Below are 16,875 nucleotides of genomic sequence, written 5' to 3'. Positions count from 1 at the left end.
GAACTAAGGGAGGTTTTTATGTTTGAAAGACTTGTAAAAGACAAAACCAAGGCCAAGAACAATATGCAGAGACCACATGTGGCCAAGCAGGCCTAAAATATTTACTCTCCATCCCTTTACAGGAAAAGTGGGCTTACCTCTGCCCTGAAGCTAAGGAAAACACTTATTTTGTTGCCTGGTCAGCTATCACAGTCTGCTGTGTGCCTGTAAGAATTTAGAAACCCAGAGAGTTTTTATCTCTCAAATGGTTTCAGTCTCCTTTAGTCCAGGCTCTCAGGGCTTTTGCCAATTCAACATTTTCATAAATGTTGTGGATTTTTTTATATCAATGATAAAAGTGCTGGGTGCATCAGACTTCCATGGAACCACACTTAACCATTCTAGAATCTTCTTTGGCTGAGAGTAGCTCTGAGGTGCTCAATTAATCCTTTCAGAGTTTTTATAAGTGGGCTTTCCAGTGATACTCTTGGTTTTGTCTTTTCCCTGAGGCCATGCTTTACAGGCACTATCCCCACCCACTTTTCCATATTTGGTCTGTTTCCTGAAGCCGATTTGGTGAGAAATAGTTTTATCTTCCATCCCTGAAACTTCTGGCCTGACTGTACTCTCTTCAAATTCTGTTTGCAAACTGGACAGTTTCTTTCTGAGCATAATTCTTTTAGTACCTTATCAAATGCATCTAGTAACAGCACACATTTTCAGAATCTCCTTAAAATTACCCCTTTCCACCTTTAAGATCATTAGGTAGATTTTATCCTTTCCACATTATCACAGGCCATGGTTTTAACTAAACGTTTTCCCACTCATACAGGTCACTGTTTTTATAGCTGCTTTAACTGTTTCCACAATGCTTTCCACATGGTCCCAGGTGCATTGTCACACATTTTAGAATTTTATTATCACAGGACCTCATTTCTAGGTGGCAATTTCTGAGTGTATTAACTATTGCCATAACTATGCTGACTAATAAACTACGTGAAATTTAGTAGCTTGAAACAACATTGACGTATTTTTGGTGCAGAATCTATGAGTGAGCTAAGATTGCTGGATTTTGGCTGAGTTTTTCCACCGGGCTAGGCTTGGCTTAGTTCAGTAGGTTCTCCAGTACATATTCTTTTAATGGATAGTAGAAATATAAAAGTGAAAGCTCCACTGCACAAGCATATATCAAGTCTCTAATTGTATCATTTCCAATCACCTTTGGTCTAAGGAATTCCCATGGATAAGCCCAAAAATCAAGGGGCAGAGAAACACACTCTGTCTCTAGAACAATAAAGTTATGATTAAAGGTGTGAATATAGGGAAGAGTAAAAGACTGGGACCCATAATTCATTCTCCTACTGAAGGTAATTTATACAGAGTGCAAATAATGCAAACCCATTCCAACATTCATAGGTCGTTCTGAATAATGAATAGGAACATCCAGAAAAGAAGTGGAAATCAATGTCATATTAAAAAAATATATATATAGACATCAGAACTGAAAATAGAAAAGGCATAACTGTGTATTTCTGAAGTACTTATCCTGTCATAAAATTAAACAAATTAAACATTCAACTCAATTAAAAAAGAACAATAAAATATACTCAAGGAAAGTCAAAATAGGAAATAATAAAGATAAAAGTATAAATGAATGCACTAGAAAATATAAAAGGGAACATATTATAAACATGTCCTTGAGCTTCTTTTAGAAAAACATAATAAAATAGAAAAATCCTGACAGATCAAATTAAGAAAAAAAGAGAGAAAAATGTAATAAGTAAAAATTAGAAGTAAAAAGAGAGCGGATAGGTGCATATTTAAATTTTTTTGACTTTATTAAAATTTTATTTTAGTAATGTATTATATAATTATAATATAAATTAGATTTCAAAAATATAATGTGTTTGTTAAACTGGTTAATCAGTAATCCTCTAATAAACATTGTCTTCAAATATGAGGAAAAAGTGTGAAATGTCATGAAAATTTGGCCCTCAAAAAATTCTTTTGGAACCCTCAGAATGGGAGAAAATATTTGCAAATGGATCAACGGACAAAGGATTAATCTCCAAAATATATAAACGGCTCATGCAGCTCAATATTAAAAAATCAAACAACCCAATCAAAAAATGGGCAGAAGACCTAAATAGACATTTCTCCAAAGAAGACACATAGATGGCCAGTAGGCACATGAAAAGCTGCTCAACATCACTCATTATTAGAGAAATGAAAATCAAAACTATAAAAAGTAGCACCTCATACCGGTTAGAATGGGTATCATCAGAAAATCTACAAACAACAAGTGCTGGAGAGGGTGTGGAGAAAAGAGAACCCTCCTGCATTGTTGGTGGGAATGTAAATTGATACAGCCACTATGGAGAACAGTATGGAGGTTCCTTAAAAATCTAAAACGAGAATTACCATGTGACCCAGCCATCCCACTACTGGGCATATACCCAGAGAAAACCATAATTCAAAAAGACACATACACCCCAATGTTCCTTGCAGCACTACTTACAATAGCCAGGTCATGGAAGCAACCTAAATGCCCATCGACAGATGAATGGATAAAGAAGTTGTGGTACATATATACAATGGAATATTACTCAGCCATAAAAAGGAACGAAATTGGGTCATTTGTAGAGATGTAGATGGACCTAGAGACTGTCATAGGGAGTGAAATAAGTCAGAAAGAGAAAAACACATATTGTATATTAACGCATATATGTGGAATCTAGAAAAATGGTACAGATGAACTGGTTTGCAAGGCAGAAAACTGGTTTGCAAGGCAGATGTAGAGAACAAACATATGGACACAAAGGCAGGAAAGTGGGGGTGTGGTGGTGGTGGGATGAATTGGGAGATAGGGCTTGACATGTATACACTGATGTGTATAAAATAGATAACTAATAAGAACCTGCTGTGTAAAAAAAAATAAATAAAATAAAATTCAAAAAATAATTCTTTTGATTGTAGCCATAGAAAAACATCTAACTTTCATTTTTGACTGGCCGTCAATGTCTGTGCTGTGTGCATTGCTTTATTAACATATTATATATCTTAAAATATTATAGAAATTTTATAATCCCCCTATGGCAAGTAAGAAAACTAAAGTTGAGAAGACAAAAAATTTACCCAAGGCTGCACAGCTTGACAGGTGCATTCAGGATTTGGATGCAGGTAGTTAGATTGAGAGCTTCTGCTTTTAATCACAATGCCATTACAGATTTTGGTGCACTTTATTTTTTACTTTTTTCTGTTTCTAATTTTTAAAAAATATGTATTTATTTATTTTTGGCTGCATTGGGTCTTAGTTATGGTGCACGGGCTTCTCATTGTGGTGGCTTGTCTTGTTGTGCAACATGGGCTCTAGGCACGTGGGCTTCAGTAGTTGTGGCATGTGGGCTCAGTAATGGTGGCTCATGGGCTCTGGAGCGCAACCTCAGTAGTTGTGGTGCATGGGCTCAGTTGCTCCGTGGCTTGAGGGATCTTCCCGGACCAGGGTTTGAACCCATGTCCCCTGCATTGGAGGTGGATTCTTAACCACTGCACCACCAGGGAAGCCCCATATATTTCTAATTTTTGAAGAAAGCATAAAAATGAAAAGTGTGAGGGAGTAAAATGTACCTTCCCTTTAGGGAAAAGTTTCTAAAAAACAAACAAACAAGAAAAGCCAATGTTGATGAAGAAAAAATTACAAAGGATATATAAGTTCCCTAAATTACCATGATTTAACTTTTTATGTGAAATAAACCCAAACAACAAATAGCTATAGTCATTCCCAGTGGAATTCTGGAGCCAATTTAATTGGAGAAAGTAAGTATAAAATTTGGCATCAATTTGAATACCCCAAATATGGTGAAAGTAACTAAAAATATTTTGGTTTATGACAAGAAATTAAAACTTAAAATAAATTGATTATGTATCCTAGGTACAAAATTCCATCAAGGATACAATATCCCATCATTTACTAACATCATGTTTCTTTTCAGAGAAAAAGAGAAGAAAAGAAACAGTAAGTACAATTAACATATATATCAATTTTATGAAGCTCCAAAATAGATAATTAGTAAAATGTGAAAAAAAAAATCTGTTTTAGAATTGTGGAGCTACAAATAGTATTGATTAATAGCAGTTTAAATTTGGGTTACAATGAATTAATGCAATTCTAATTTTTCTAAATTTATGTTAGAAATATATATATAATTTTATATAATTAATTCTATATTCTAAGTAATTTTAATTTCTAATTAGAATTCTAAATTCTAAATTTATAATTCTGAATTTAAAAAATCCACTTTTTTCTATTTTTTAATTGTTTCAGTAGATAGTAAACATTTTTGAGGTTGCAAACATCTGTCAAAAAGATGCTCATGGGGCTTCCCTGGTGGCGCAGTGGTTGAGAGTCCGCCTGCCGATGCAGGGGACACGGGTTCGTGCCCCGATCCCGGAAGATCCCACATGCCGCGGAGCGGCTGGGCCCGCGAGCCATGGCCGCGGAGCCTGTGTGTCCGGAGCCTGTGCTCCGCAACGGGAGAGGCCACAGCAGTGAGAGGCCCGCGTACAGCAAAAAAAAAAAAAAAAAAAAAGATGCTCATGTATTCACAAAATAAAAACTGCTAACAATAGAGATACATGGTCTCTGGGTCAGAAAGAAATATTTTGTGTTTTGCCTTATACTTATTGTAGAAAGATTAATATTTAATACTCTATAACTATTTAGATTTTTTATGCAAAATAATTGTATATTTATATAAAGAGTACAGTTGACAGGATTCTAAATGCTTTTATATCCTCAAAAAGCCAAGATACTGCTCTCATCAATTCTATCAAGGCACTGATATAATAGCATATATTATTTATTGTTACTTACATATGGATGTAAAAGCATAAAAATAGACTGATAATCTACACATATAATTCATTAGAGTGATTGTTTCCAGGGAGTTTTTGAAATTGGGGCATATGTTACTTTATGATCATTTATTGTTTTATTTCTTTTATTACAAAACTAGTTTTAAGTATTTATTGCACAAACTTAGTTTTGTCACCTCTGAATTCTATATTCACAGGTATTTTTATATTATTATCTGTACTATTGTATATTAAAAATCTCGATATTAAAAATGGTGGTCCTCAGTGTTTATATGCAAAGAAAGAGTGACAATCTCTTTTTCACTGTTTCAGTCAAGAGGACGTTAATTGGAAGTCGGTTTCCCTTAGAATAGAAAGACAGTAGGTTGCACGTTTGATTGGAAAACTGGGGCAACTGTAGAAATGAACTGTAGGTCAGTGGGATAGTTTCAGTGTGTAGGGATTAAAATTTAGACGGAACTGGGCTGGCATACTGAATCTGCTACTTAATCCCCTCTTATGTTGAACATGATACTTAACCCCTTTTTTCCTAAAAAGTATCATCTATAAACTGGGAATCACAAAACCTACTACATATAGTTAGAATTAAATGAAATAATGTATGTATTGGGTTTAGGACAGTGAATGCAAAATATTATCATTGGTTGGCCAAAAACATCTTACAGAAAAACCCAAATGAACTTTTTGGCCACCCCGATACTTTGTTCCTCCATATTATTTTCTATTTTGCCCCCAAGATTCTTGAGGGGGTGTATTTCCTTCTTTAGTGTCTGGCTTCTCTTCTTTAGTTCACCCATGTAGACATACATATTAGTAGTTCATTTTTGGAAGGCTGGTTCCTATTTTTTTAATGGGAATAATTGTATTTCCTTGTATAAATATACTATAATTTGTTTATTCACTCTTCCGTTAACAGAATCTGGGGACTTTTTTTAGCCTTGTCCTATTATGAATACAACTGCTCTAAACATCTCATACAAGTCTTTTTGTTGATGGGTATTTTTATTCTCTTAGGTAAATGTATAGGAATGTCATGGTTGGTTTGATAACTTGGGAGCTTCCCAGATGAAATCTGAAACTGACCCCGAGCCTAGAGGGAAGGGAGGAACCAAAGAAAGAGGCAGGGTGCTCCAAATTGATAGGTTGCAGGTTTAATAAGTGAGGGGACTTACTTACATACACAGCTTGTCTTTGGCAGCCACAGGACAAGTAGATCTCTGCACCTGCCTGTTAGAATCTCAAAAGTTTATATAGAGGTCTTAACTGTGTTCAGTCACATATACCACCCAGATGGTCTCAACGACACATTGCTTCCTTAAGGCTGAGTCCTTGAAAATGGCTCCCACTGGGGAACAGTGGACATAAAGTACTTTCTAAGGACAGCAGAGGGGGTGAGGAACATCCAGTTGCCTGGGTCCAGCTCAGGGGTCAACCTATGGTCACCTCCTCTAGTTGACCTCCTGCCACAGTCATAGCATTAAGTGTATGTTTAACTTTCTAAGATACTTTCAGTTTTTCAAAATTGTACATTTTATACTCTCAACAATGTGTGTGAGTTCCCATTGCTCCATATCTGCTAAGCATTTTCTGTTCTCAGTCATTTTAATTTTAACCATCTCTGTGGATGTGACGTTGTAGCTCACATTGTGATATTATCATTTTCCTGTTGATTAATGCTGAGCCTTTTTATGTGCTTCTTGGACATGTGTATATTTTCCTTTTTAAAGTGTTCAAGTCTTTAGCTTATCTTTTGCAGTTGGGTTGCTTGATTTTTATTATTGATTTTTATCAGATCTTGATACATTCTGAACACAAGTCCTTTGTTATGTTTATGAATTGTGAACATGCTCTCCTATTCTGTGGTTGTATAATCATTTTCTTAATTATATCTTTTGAAGAGCAGGAGTGCAATATTTTGATGTAGTCCAAATTATCATTTTATTTTTCTTTTACGGTTAGTGATTTTTATGACCGCATTCTGTCTAAAAAAATATTTTCCTATTTAAATTTGTGCGTCTATTCTTTCATATTTTCTTCTAGGAGCTTTTAGATTTCACATTTAGTTATACATCCCAACTTGAGTTATTTTTATTTACTTTTTTCATTTAGAAAAGTAGCTGTCAGGATTCATTTCTTTCCATATATTTATTTAGCAATGCCAGGAAAATTTGTGAAACACCTTCCTTTCCCCATTGAATTACCTTTGCCCCTTTGTAAAAAGAAAATGAATTAAATGTATTTGGGTCAACTACTAGGCTTCTATTTAGTTCCACGGTTATATGTATCAATCTACATGAACAAACATGCTATGTATGAATTAAGATAGTTTTACTTCTCTGCCTTCCAAACTTTAGGCATTTTGCTTTCTTGTTTTATTCAAAGTCTGGACCCTCTAGTAGAACACAATAGAATTGCTGAGAACAAACATTGTTGCTTTTTTTGCAATCTTTGTGGAAAACTTTTTTTTTTTTTTTTTTTTTTACCATAATAAGTGAGTGATGTTAGGTCTAGGTTTTCCATAGATGCTCTTTATCAGATGTAACTTCCTTCTAGTCTTAATTTTCTGGAAGTTACTACCATGAATGGATGTCATCATAAATTTTTTCATGTGATTTTTGTCCTTTATTTTCTCTTTTTAATTTGTTAACAGGGTGAATTGCAATGATTGATTTTCAAATGTTAAATTATCCTTTTACTCCTGGGATAGATCCACTTTATTATGATACATTATTTGCTTTATAAATTGTGTGATTCCATTGATAATATTTTATCAAGTATATCTTTGTTTACAGTCATGAGGGATATCCACCTGTAAACTTATTATGTGACTTCTTTTGACATTTTGTTTTCAGTTCTCTGTTGGCCCTATAAAATGAGTTGTTTGATTCCTCCTTTTATATTTTCTGAAGCATATGTATAAGATTGGGATTATTTCTTCTGTGAAACAGTTTTGTACTGGGATTTTCTTTGTGAGAAATTTATTGATTATGGATTTAATTTCTTAAAAAGATTTTCTAGTTCTCTTTGTACCCATTACGGTAAGTTATGATTTCTAAGGCATTCATCCATTTCATTTAATTTGTTGAGTTTATTAGCCATAAATTGTTTGAATTTACCTCACTATCCTTTATAATATTCTCTCTTTTGTTCCTGATAGTGTTAATTTGTGTCTTTCCCAAACATTTTTAGGATTTATCAATTTCTACTCTTTTTAAGGAATCAAGTTTTGTCTTTGTTGGTCCCTTCTATTGTTTTTCTATTTGCTACTTGATTTCTTATCTCTATTATTTTCTTCCTTATATTCAATATTAACTTTGAGTTTATTTTGCTCTTCTTTCATTATCTTCTTGAGGTAGAAATATAGATAATTAATATTAACACTTTTATCTTACTTAAGCATTTTTAGTCCCAAATTTCCCTCTAACCTGTTTAAGCTGCATCCCACATATTTTGACATGTTGCATTTTCATTATCATTCACTTCAAACTATTTTCTTATTTTTTCTTGTGATTTGTTCATTGACTTACATGATAATTGGAACAGAATTGTTTAATTTGCCAGTGTGACTTTCTGCATAACAGAACACATTTCGCTTTTATGGATTTCTCATTTAATTCCACTCTGTTCAGGCAATATACACTGTTAGAGTTAACAGTGTTGAAGGTTGCTGAGAATTATTTTATGGCCCTCATTATGGTCTACTTTGTTAAAATCCTATGTGACCTTGAAAAAAATGTGTTTAGTGCATTTGTTGGGTAAAGTATTCTATAAATATCAATTATATCAAGGTAATATCAATTAGATCAAGTATTCTATAAATATCAATTAGATCAATATAGTGTTTAAATTGTTTAAATACTCCCTGATTTAAAAAAATCCTATCTTAAGTAATAGGTTAACCAAAATTTGCATGCAATTTCAAGAGGTTGGGTCATGGACTCATGAAAACACACACCTGAATTGTGATTGGTAGATGATGTGCCACCTGTGGTAACAACCAACCAACCGTTGTGCAGCTGATAGCTGTTATATAGATCTAATCGCTAAGAGGGATGTGCTGCCTCTACCCAGGTTACTTTCCCTGAAGAGGCAGATGGTTCGTACATTGACTGTGCTTGGCCGTGCTCTGACTACCTGTTTAATCCTTGAAAGTTCTCCAGATCAGATGGTTTTCACAATGACCTCAGCAGGTAGTGTCAGGAGGATCCCCTGCTGGGAAACAACTCACTGGATGCAGAGCCAATTTACCAGTGTGCCTTTAGTGAGTGACAAAGTAGAACAGCAAACCAAAGCTACACAAAGGGGTGGAGCCAGTCAGCAAACCTGGATGACTGCTGTTTTGCCTGCATCATCACTTGTGCTGGAAGCAGATTTTTTTACTCTTTAACTCCTGATTAATGAGAGAAAATGTACCATATTTTGCCTAATGTTCTGTCATTTTATTAATTGGATTTAGAAGTTTTCTTTATTTCTGTGAGTACATATGGGGAGGACAGTTGGGGGTAGAGAAAGCAGACAAATGCTCAGTCTTCCATTGCAAACCAGATGCTGCCTGACTGGAAGGGAGAAGTATATAAATTGTTTGGCTAGTCCCTGCCAACAACATAACGTCTACCAGCGGAAAGCAAATTGGTACATCATGTCAGTACTGATATTTTGTTTCCAGCCTTATCTTTTGTTTAGCCATCTCAGGGATTTTCAATATGTTTTTCAACAAGAAAATTGTCCCTGGTAAACTTGAGAAGTTTCACAAAATTCCCAGTAAGGAATAAATGGTAACTTATAGTTAGTGTAGCCTGTGTGCTTGAGGGTCTCTGAGAGATTTCTAGATAGTAGAAGATGACAGTTGAATCTGATTCTTTTCTTAATATTTACCCACTTTAAATAGAAGTTATTCTAAATACACTCTGCAGTTCCCAGTGAATTTAATTAAGATATACTGAACATAATGGAATATAACAGGGGAAGGAAGGAAGGAATTAATAGTTACTGAGAACTTAATCAATTTTTAACTTCAAGGCAGAAAGCAGAATTTGTGCCAAGCACTGTGTTCAAGCTGTTCCTGTATTTCCTCATTCAATCCTTATAAAAATCTTGTAATGAGCAGTATTGATCCAATTTAGAGAAAATGAAACTGAGTTTCAGATAAAGTCAATACCTGCTCTAGGACTCTCAGCCAATAAGTATGAAATCAGAGATGCAAATCCAATTCTTTACTGATCCAAAAATTATATTGACTCTTCCAACTACAACTACCTCCTTACCTTTCTTTCATAGGTCCAGGGATGTTATTATTATATCAGGCACTGTACTGAGATATTATATGTGTTACATTTAATTTTATTTAAATGTAATGCAACAAAAATAATCTAAAATGAAACTTCTGAAATTCAAATAAATAATTTTTCTCTGGAAGAAATATTTTTTCCCAAGAGATGTCTGTAATATTAAAATATAATAAAAACTATTAAGATATTTGTGACATATTTTTAAACTACATGATTTTATTTTGATTAGTGACAGTTGATAAATTTTCTCTTTTCTGTAAAAGATGGTGACCTAGAGTTTTAAAATCACTCTCATGCTCTTACTACTTCCAATTTTTTTTTCATAGTTTTTATATTATCTCAATTTATAATATTCTGAAATCATAATTCCCATAGTTATTTAGTAATAAGATTAGTTCTGTTTTTAATGACTTCAGTATTCATCCCTGGTCATTTATATAATTCCTAAACATTTATTTTAATTGGCTGAATTCTATTTTTTAATAAAATGTTAAGTTTTGAGATAATTGTAGATTCACATGCAGTTAATGCAGAATGACCTCAAATACCCTTTACCCAATTTCCCCCAATAGTAATATCTTAGAGAACTGTAGTATAATATCACCATGAGTGTGACACTTATACAGTCAAGATATAGAGAATTTCTATCACCACAAGAGTGCCTTATGTTGCCCTTTTATCTCTTGTGTACTTTGCCAAGTTTCTCCCAATGGTGACATTTTAAAGAACTATAGTATAATATCACACCTAGGATATTGACATTTATCCAAACCACCAACATTATTCAGATTTCCCCAGTTCTACTTGTACTCACATGTGTGTGTCAGCTTCTCTGTATTAAGTTCTACACAATGTTACCTCAGAACTTGGGGCCTGTTCAGCTTTTTAAATAAGTTGTATGTCTTTTGCAAATCTGGGAAGTTTTCAGCAATTATTTCTGTGAATACTTTTAAAGCCCCATTTCCTTTTGCCTCCCTTTGAGACCGATATCATGGACTTTAAATATTCTGTTATTGCTCCATAGGTCCCAGAGGCTCTGTTATTTCTTGTTAATCAGTCTATCTTCTGTCATTCAAATTGAGTAACTTTTATTGTTCTTTGTTCTGGTTAGCTGGTTTGCTCTTTGTTGCCTCCATTCTGGTATTTAGCCCATCTATTGAGTTTTTATTTCAGTTATTGTATTTTAAGGTCTAAATTTTTCATTTGATTCTTCTTCATGCTTTGTAATTCCTTTTTGAGACTTTCTATTTCTTTGCTGAGACTTTTGAATTTTTCTTGTGATTTAAGCATGTTCCTAACTGTATGTTGAAGCATTTTATGATGGCTACTTGAAAACATTTGTCAGATAATTTTAACACCTCTGTCATTTTAGGGGTGACATTTTATTGATTCTCTTGTCATCCTGTTTGAGATTTTTCTGGTTCTTGGTATTATAAATTTTTAAAAAATCAAAACATGGGCATTCAGGGTATTATGTTATGCAACTCTGGGTCTTATTTCAACCTTGTATTTTAGCTAGCTTCCTCTGAAGTTGCTTTTGCCAGGGAAGAATGGGCTTTTACCGCCAGAAGTGGGTAGAAATCCAGATTTCCTACTTAGCCTCCATTGATACCCGAGGAGAGTGTTCCTTGTTGCAGTGTGTGTAGAAGTTCTGGCTTCCCAGGAGGCTCCCATAATACCTCTGTGGGTGGGAAGGGTGGCAGTGCCTGGTGACTGTTCTCCACATGGTCTCCACTGACTGACACAGTGGGGTGAGGGTATCTACTTTACTGCTGAGAGGTGGCTATTATTATCTATTACATCATTTATTTATCAGTATAGACTCATGGATATTTAGTTTATACTTTGGGTTATATAATTATTTATTATACTTTCAAATACTATTTTTCATCAATTACTTTATTAAAGTTTTTTTCTGTTTCTGATTTGTTATTATTTTAAATTTCTGTCATTTAACATTCTATAATTTGCTGATTTATGTTATTCTTTGAAACCTCTATAATTTTTCTCAATTTTTCTTAGCTTATTTTGAAATACTAAGTTAGCAGTTTTTACCTGCTATGTGTTAGGTGTTAATGGCATGCTTTCATTATATATAGGGATGTTATTCTGCTCCCTATTTTTTTTTTATTGTAACAACTTTGTATGAGATTCTGCTGCAAACCTTTTCTGTTACACATTTGTAGGTAAAATGATCATATTGCACTTTTAGGAAGGAGGTGTGAGAAAGGATATTTACTATAGTTTCACCACTCTAGAACCCTCTCTGTTGTTTTCACCACCTAATCAAAAATATGGTCTCAACTTTCTGAGAACTTCCTCCACAATTGCCCACGTGCATCAGCCTTCCCTCACCTCTATCTGAATCTTCTCTGTCCTCTGTCCCTGACCTGATCAATTTGGATTCTATACTGGCAATATCTCCTCAATATAGAAAAGGTGCTTTAGTTTGTTGGTTTCTGGATTCCACAGGGCATGTGCCCCCAGATAACTTTACCGTTTTCAGACATTCACAAGGTTCCTTGAACTCTAGTCCAAATTAGTGCTTACCACGTGACCCTTCAGCTTTTGCTGCTTTTTTCCTGGATGGACTGAGAAACTAGGCAGGGAGTACATGATAATGATTTGGGGTTCTCTGGATCTAAGGTTTGTCCCAAGGCTCTTTGCTTTCCCTCTCCTTTCTCTAATACAGTTTCTAATATTAAAAAAGCTGTTTAGCTGTTGTTAGTTTGTCTACACCTGCTTTTATTTGGGGTTCTTTTTATTGAAATAGAATTGACATATAACATTGTGTAAGTTTAAGCTGCACAACTTGTTGATTTGATACATTTTTATATTGCAGTATGGTTACCATCATAGCATTAGCTAACAGCTCTATCACCATTATATAATTATTATTCTTTTTTTTTGTGTGTGGTGGGAATAATTAAGATCTAGTCTCCTAGCAAATTTTCAGTTTCTAACACAGTATTATTGACCATAATCACTGTGCTTTGTATCAGCTCTCCAGAACCTATTTTTCTACTAGTTCCAAGTTTGTACACTTAAACAAGGTATTCTGAGATTCTTGAAGTCACCTTATCACCTTACTTATGTTTCTGTAAAAATTTCAAAAGATTCAAATAGCACATTTATGTCACAGCTGTCTTCCAACTATCCTACTTGTTTATATTTAATTTAAAATTTTCACACTGTCTCTTCTGCTCACCTCTGCCCTATTATTGTCTGTAAAGTTTTACATAGTATTTTAATTACTTTTAATTACCTCCACCATCATCTTTCTATCTATCACATTATCGTCATCTTTAATGAAACAGATTTTTAGGATTTAGCCTGATGTGATTAAGAAAAAAAATTATATAGAAATTGTTTTCTCCTTCAAGTGTAGGTGTATTGAGGATAATGAATAAGATGTGTGAGGGTAATGAATAAGATGTGTGATAAGCACCTTGAGCAATTTGAGGAAATATGCAAAGAAAATACAGAGGCAACAACATATTTATGTATTTGTTTGTACTCTATAGCTTCCTCCAAATGAATATGAGGAGGCGGGATTATAATCATTTTAATTAGGTTGCACCTTTCACTGTTTTCAAATTTGCTAAATCCTTGCGAATTTGGGTTACATAAAAGAGAATGAATACTTGATGTACTAGCTTCTTCCCTTTTTCTTTTTTCTTCTTTCCTTTCTCCTTCCTTCCCTTTGCTCTTTCTTACTATTTTTCTTTCTTTTTTCTCCCTCTTTGTTTCTCCTCTTGTAATAAAGAGCCTGATATATGATTACAGATGCCTCAAATCTAGTAGAACATAAAGTTTGGGGGGAATAATAAATGCACTGGATGACAAAATAGGGCTCTGAATCTATCCTGGTGGAAAAAACCTTTTAAAAATTAAATTCAGCATCATTGAATGTGAAAAAGCAAACTAGAACATGAAGCCAACTGCACAAAATTTAGGAAAAGAGTAAAGGCTCTCAGCAACAGTGTTTTAGTAAGTAGTGAATATAATCTCAGTCAACAATATGAAATGATCTCTAAAGTGCTAAACACCTGAGCCTACAATGATTACAGGGAAAATTAAGGGAAAAATCCTGCACCTTTTTGTCTAGAGTGAGACTGTGATATTCTTTTTCAGTAAAGGCATAATTTAAGTATTGTGTTTATATTTAGTGCTTCACTTTAATAGGGTGTTATTCCTGCCAGATGCATTTCAGTCAGAGACACTGGAATAGTGAAGATGCTCAAAACCTTTCAATATGAATTAATACCCAATATAGTAGCTTGAGAAAAAGATAGGAGTGTTTCCCTCACATATTGAAAGTGTTATGTGGAAAAATTATATGAGGTCCCAAGTGAAGGAATTGCAGAGCATGGGTCAATATGAGAAAGAGTTCAGATGAATATATGAGACTTTTATAAAAAACAGACAAAAGACAGTAAGGGCTGCCTCAGGAAGTGGTGAGGTATCTAAACGACATTCTGATGACCACCTGGCACAAATTTTATAGAGTATTCTATAATTTCAAAGATGATTGGATTGTATGTCTTTTAGAATCTCTTCAAGTTAGAATGCTTGTAATTTTTTGAATGATCCATGGCACCCCCAAAGAAATAACAAATATTATTCCCAACTTAAATTCAAATAACATAATTGATTTATACTAAATTGTAATTTGAATCCAATTGTGAAAACTATTGAAAATATAATTTAACCCTTATTTGCATTCTGCTCTAGTGAGATAATTAAAATTAAAATATAATTCCGGGTAATGGGGAAAAAAAAGCTACATGGAGGTTGAAGTATATGTTACTGACCTCACACTATCTTGTGCCTTTTACTTATCAGTAAATAATCCTGAATTTGTCCCTCCCTCTTTGTGTCAACACATTGTAAGGAGCATAAACTAATATAATAAGCTATAAAAACTGTTGCTTTTTCATGACAGGAAAAATCTGAAACAGAAACAGAGAGGAAGGTGCTGCACAGATTGATTCTTGCTCTTCTTTCCCCATAGTAGCTATAATGAAACATTGACAGAACTCTGCATTCTGTCACTGAGTAGATCTTTATTATTTCCTTTCCTGAAGGAGGTGTAAAGAAAATGGATGCTGGGGAGAAAAGACTAAAAGGGGGAAATGAACAAGGGAGCTGAGGTTTCTTGATGACAATAAAGCATCCAAAGCCAGACTCTAATTAGGAACCAGGATTATATCTCCCTCGGGGAATGGGGTTCCTCCTGTTAATGTAATGCATTATGGTAAGGACATTTAGCGGAATAGTAGGAATTCAGGATTTCAAAGTGCAATCTCAGTTTAGTGCTGTTTCTTCCTCCACAATTCCCTTAGGTTATAGAGTAGTTCATAGAGCAGAAATTGTCTAGATCTTGCAAACTGTGTCTTTGAAGGAAAAACAAAATTCAGATAAGAAGAGAGCCAACAAAATGCATAGGGACAGGCAGCTATGCATTATAAAAAATAAAGATAGAGCATAATTCAGAGAGAAAAACCAAAGGATAAAACTATTCAATGACCAATGCTTCTATAGAGACGAAAACTCAATCCAGAGAAGAAATTTTCCCAATCACTTAACTAGAAAATGCAACTAGGACTTTTGAAGATGGCAGAAGAGTAAGACACGGAAATCACCTTCCTCCCCACAGATACATCAGAAATACATCTACACGTGGAACAACTCCTAGTGAACACCTACTGAACGCTGGCAGAAGACCTCAGACCTCCCAAAGGGCAACCACGTACCTGGGTAGGGCAAAAGTAAAAAGAATAAACAGAGACAAAAGAATAGGGACGGGACCTGCACCAGTGGGAGGCAGCTGTGAAGGAGGAAAGGTTCCCACACACTAGGAAGCCCCTTCGTGGGCGGAGACTGCGGGTGGCAGAGGGGGGAAGCTTTGGAGTAGCGGAGGAGAGCACAGCAACAGGGGTGCGGAGGGCAAAGTGGAGAGATTCCCGCACAGAGGATCGGTGCCAACCGGCACTTACCAGCCCGAGAGGCTTGTCTGCTCACCGGCCTAGGGGGCGGGGCTGGGAGCTGAGGCTCGGGCTTCGGTTGGAGCGCAGGGAGAGGACTGGGGTTGGCAGCGTGAACATAGCCTGCAGGGGGCTAGTGCGCCACGGCTAGCCGGGAGGGAGTCCGGGTAAAAGTCTGCACCTGCCGAAGAGGCAAGAGACTTTTTCTTCCCTCTTTGTTTCCTGGTGCGCGAGGAGAGGGGATTAAGAGTGCTGCTTAAAGGAGCTCCAGAGAGGGGCATGAGTCGGGGCTAACAGCGCGGACCCCAGAGACGGGAATGAGACGCTAAGGCTGCTGCTGGCACCACCAAGAACCCTGTGTGCGAGCACAGGTCACTCTCAACACGGCCCCTCCCGAGAGCCTGTGCAGCCTGCCTCTGCCAGGGACCCGGGATCCAGGGACGGCTTCCCCAGGAGAACGCACGGCACGCCTCATGCTGCTGCAACGTCACACTGGTCTCTGCTGCTGCAGGCTCGCCGCGCATCCATACCCCTCCCTCCCCCTGGCCTGAGTGAGCCAGAGTCCCCGAAGCGGCTGCTCCTTTAACCCCGTCCTGTCTGAGCGAAGAACAGATGCCCTCCGGCAACCTACACGCAGAGGCGGGGCCAAATCCAAAGCTGAGACCCGGGAGCTGTGCAAACAAAGAGAAAGGGAAATCTCTCCCAGCAGCCTCAGGAGCAGCGGATTAAATCTCCACAATCAACTT

Source organism: Mesoplodon densirostris, chromosome 6 (genome assembly GCF_025265405.1).
Source record: "Mesoplodon densirostris isolate mMesDen1 chromosome 6, mMesDen1 primary haplotype, whole genome shotgun sequence".
Lineage (NCBI taxonomy): Eukaryota > Metazoa > Chordata > Mammalia > Artiodactyla > Ziphiidae > Mesoplodon > Mesoplodon densirostris.
Note: the sequence above shows the minus strand (reverse complement) of the source record.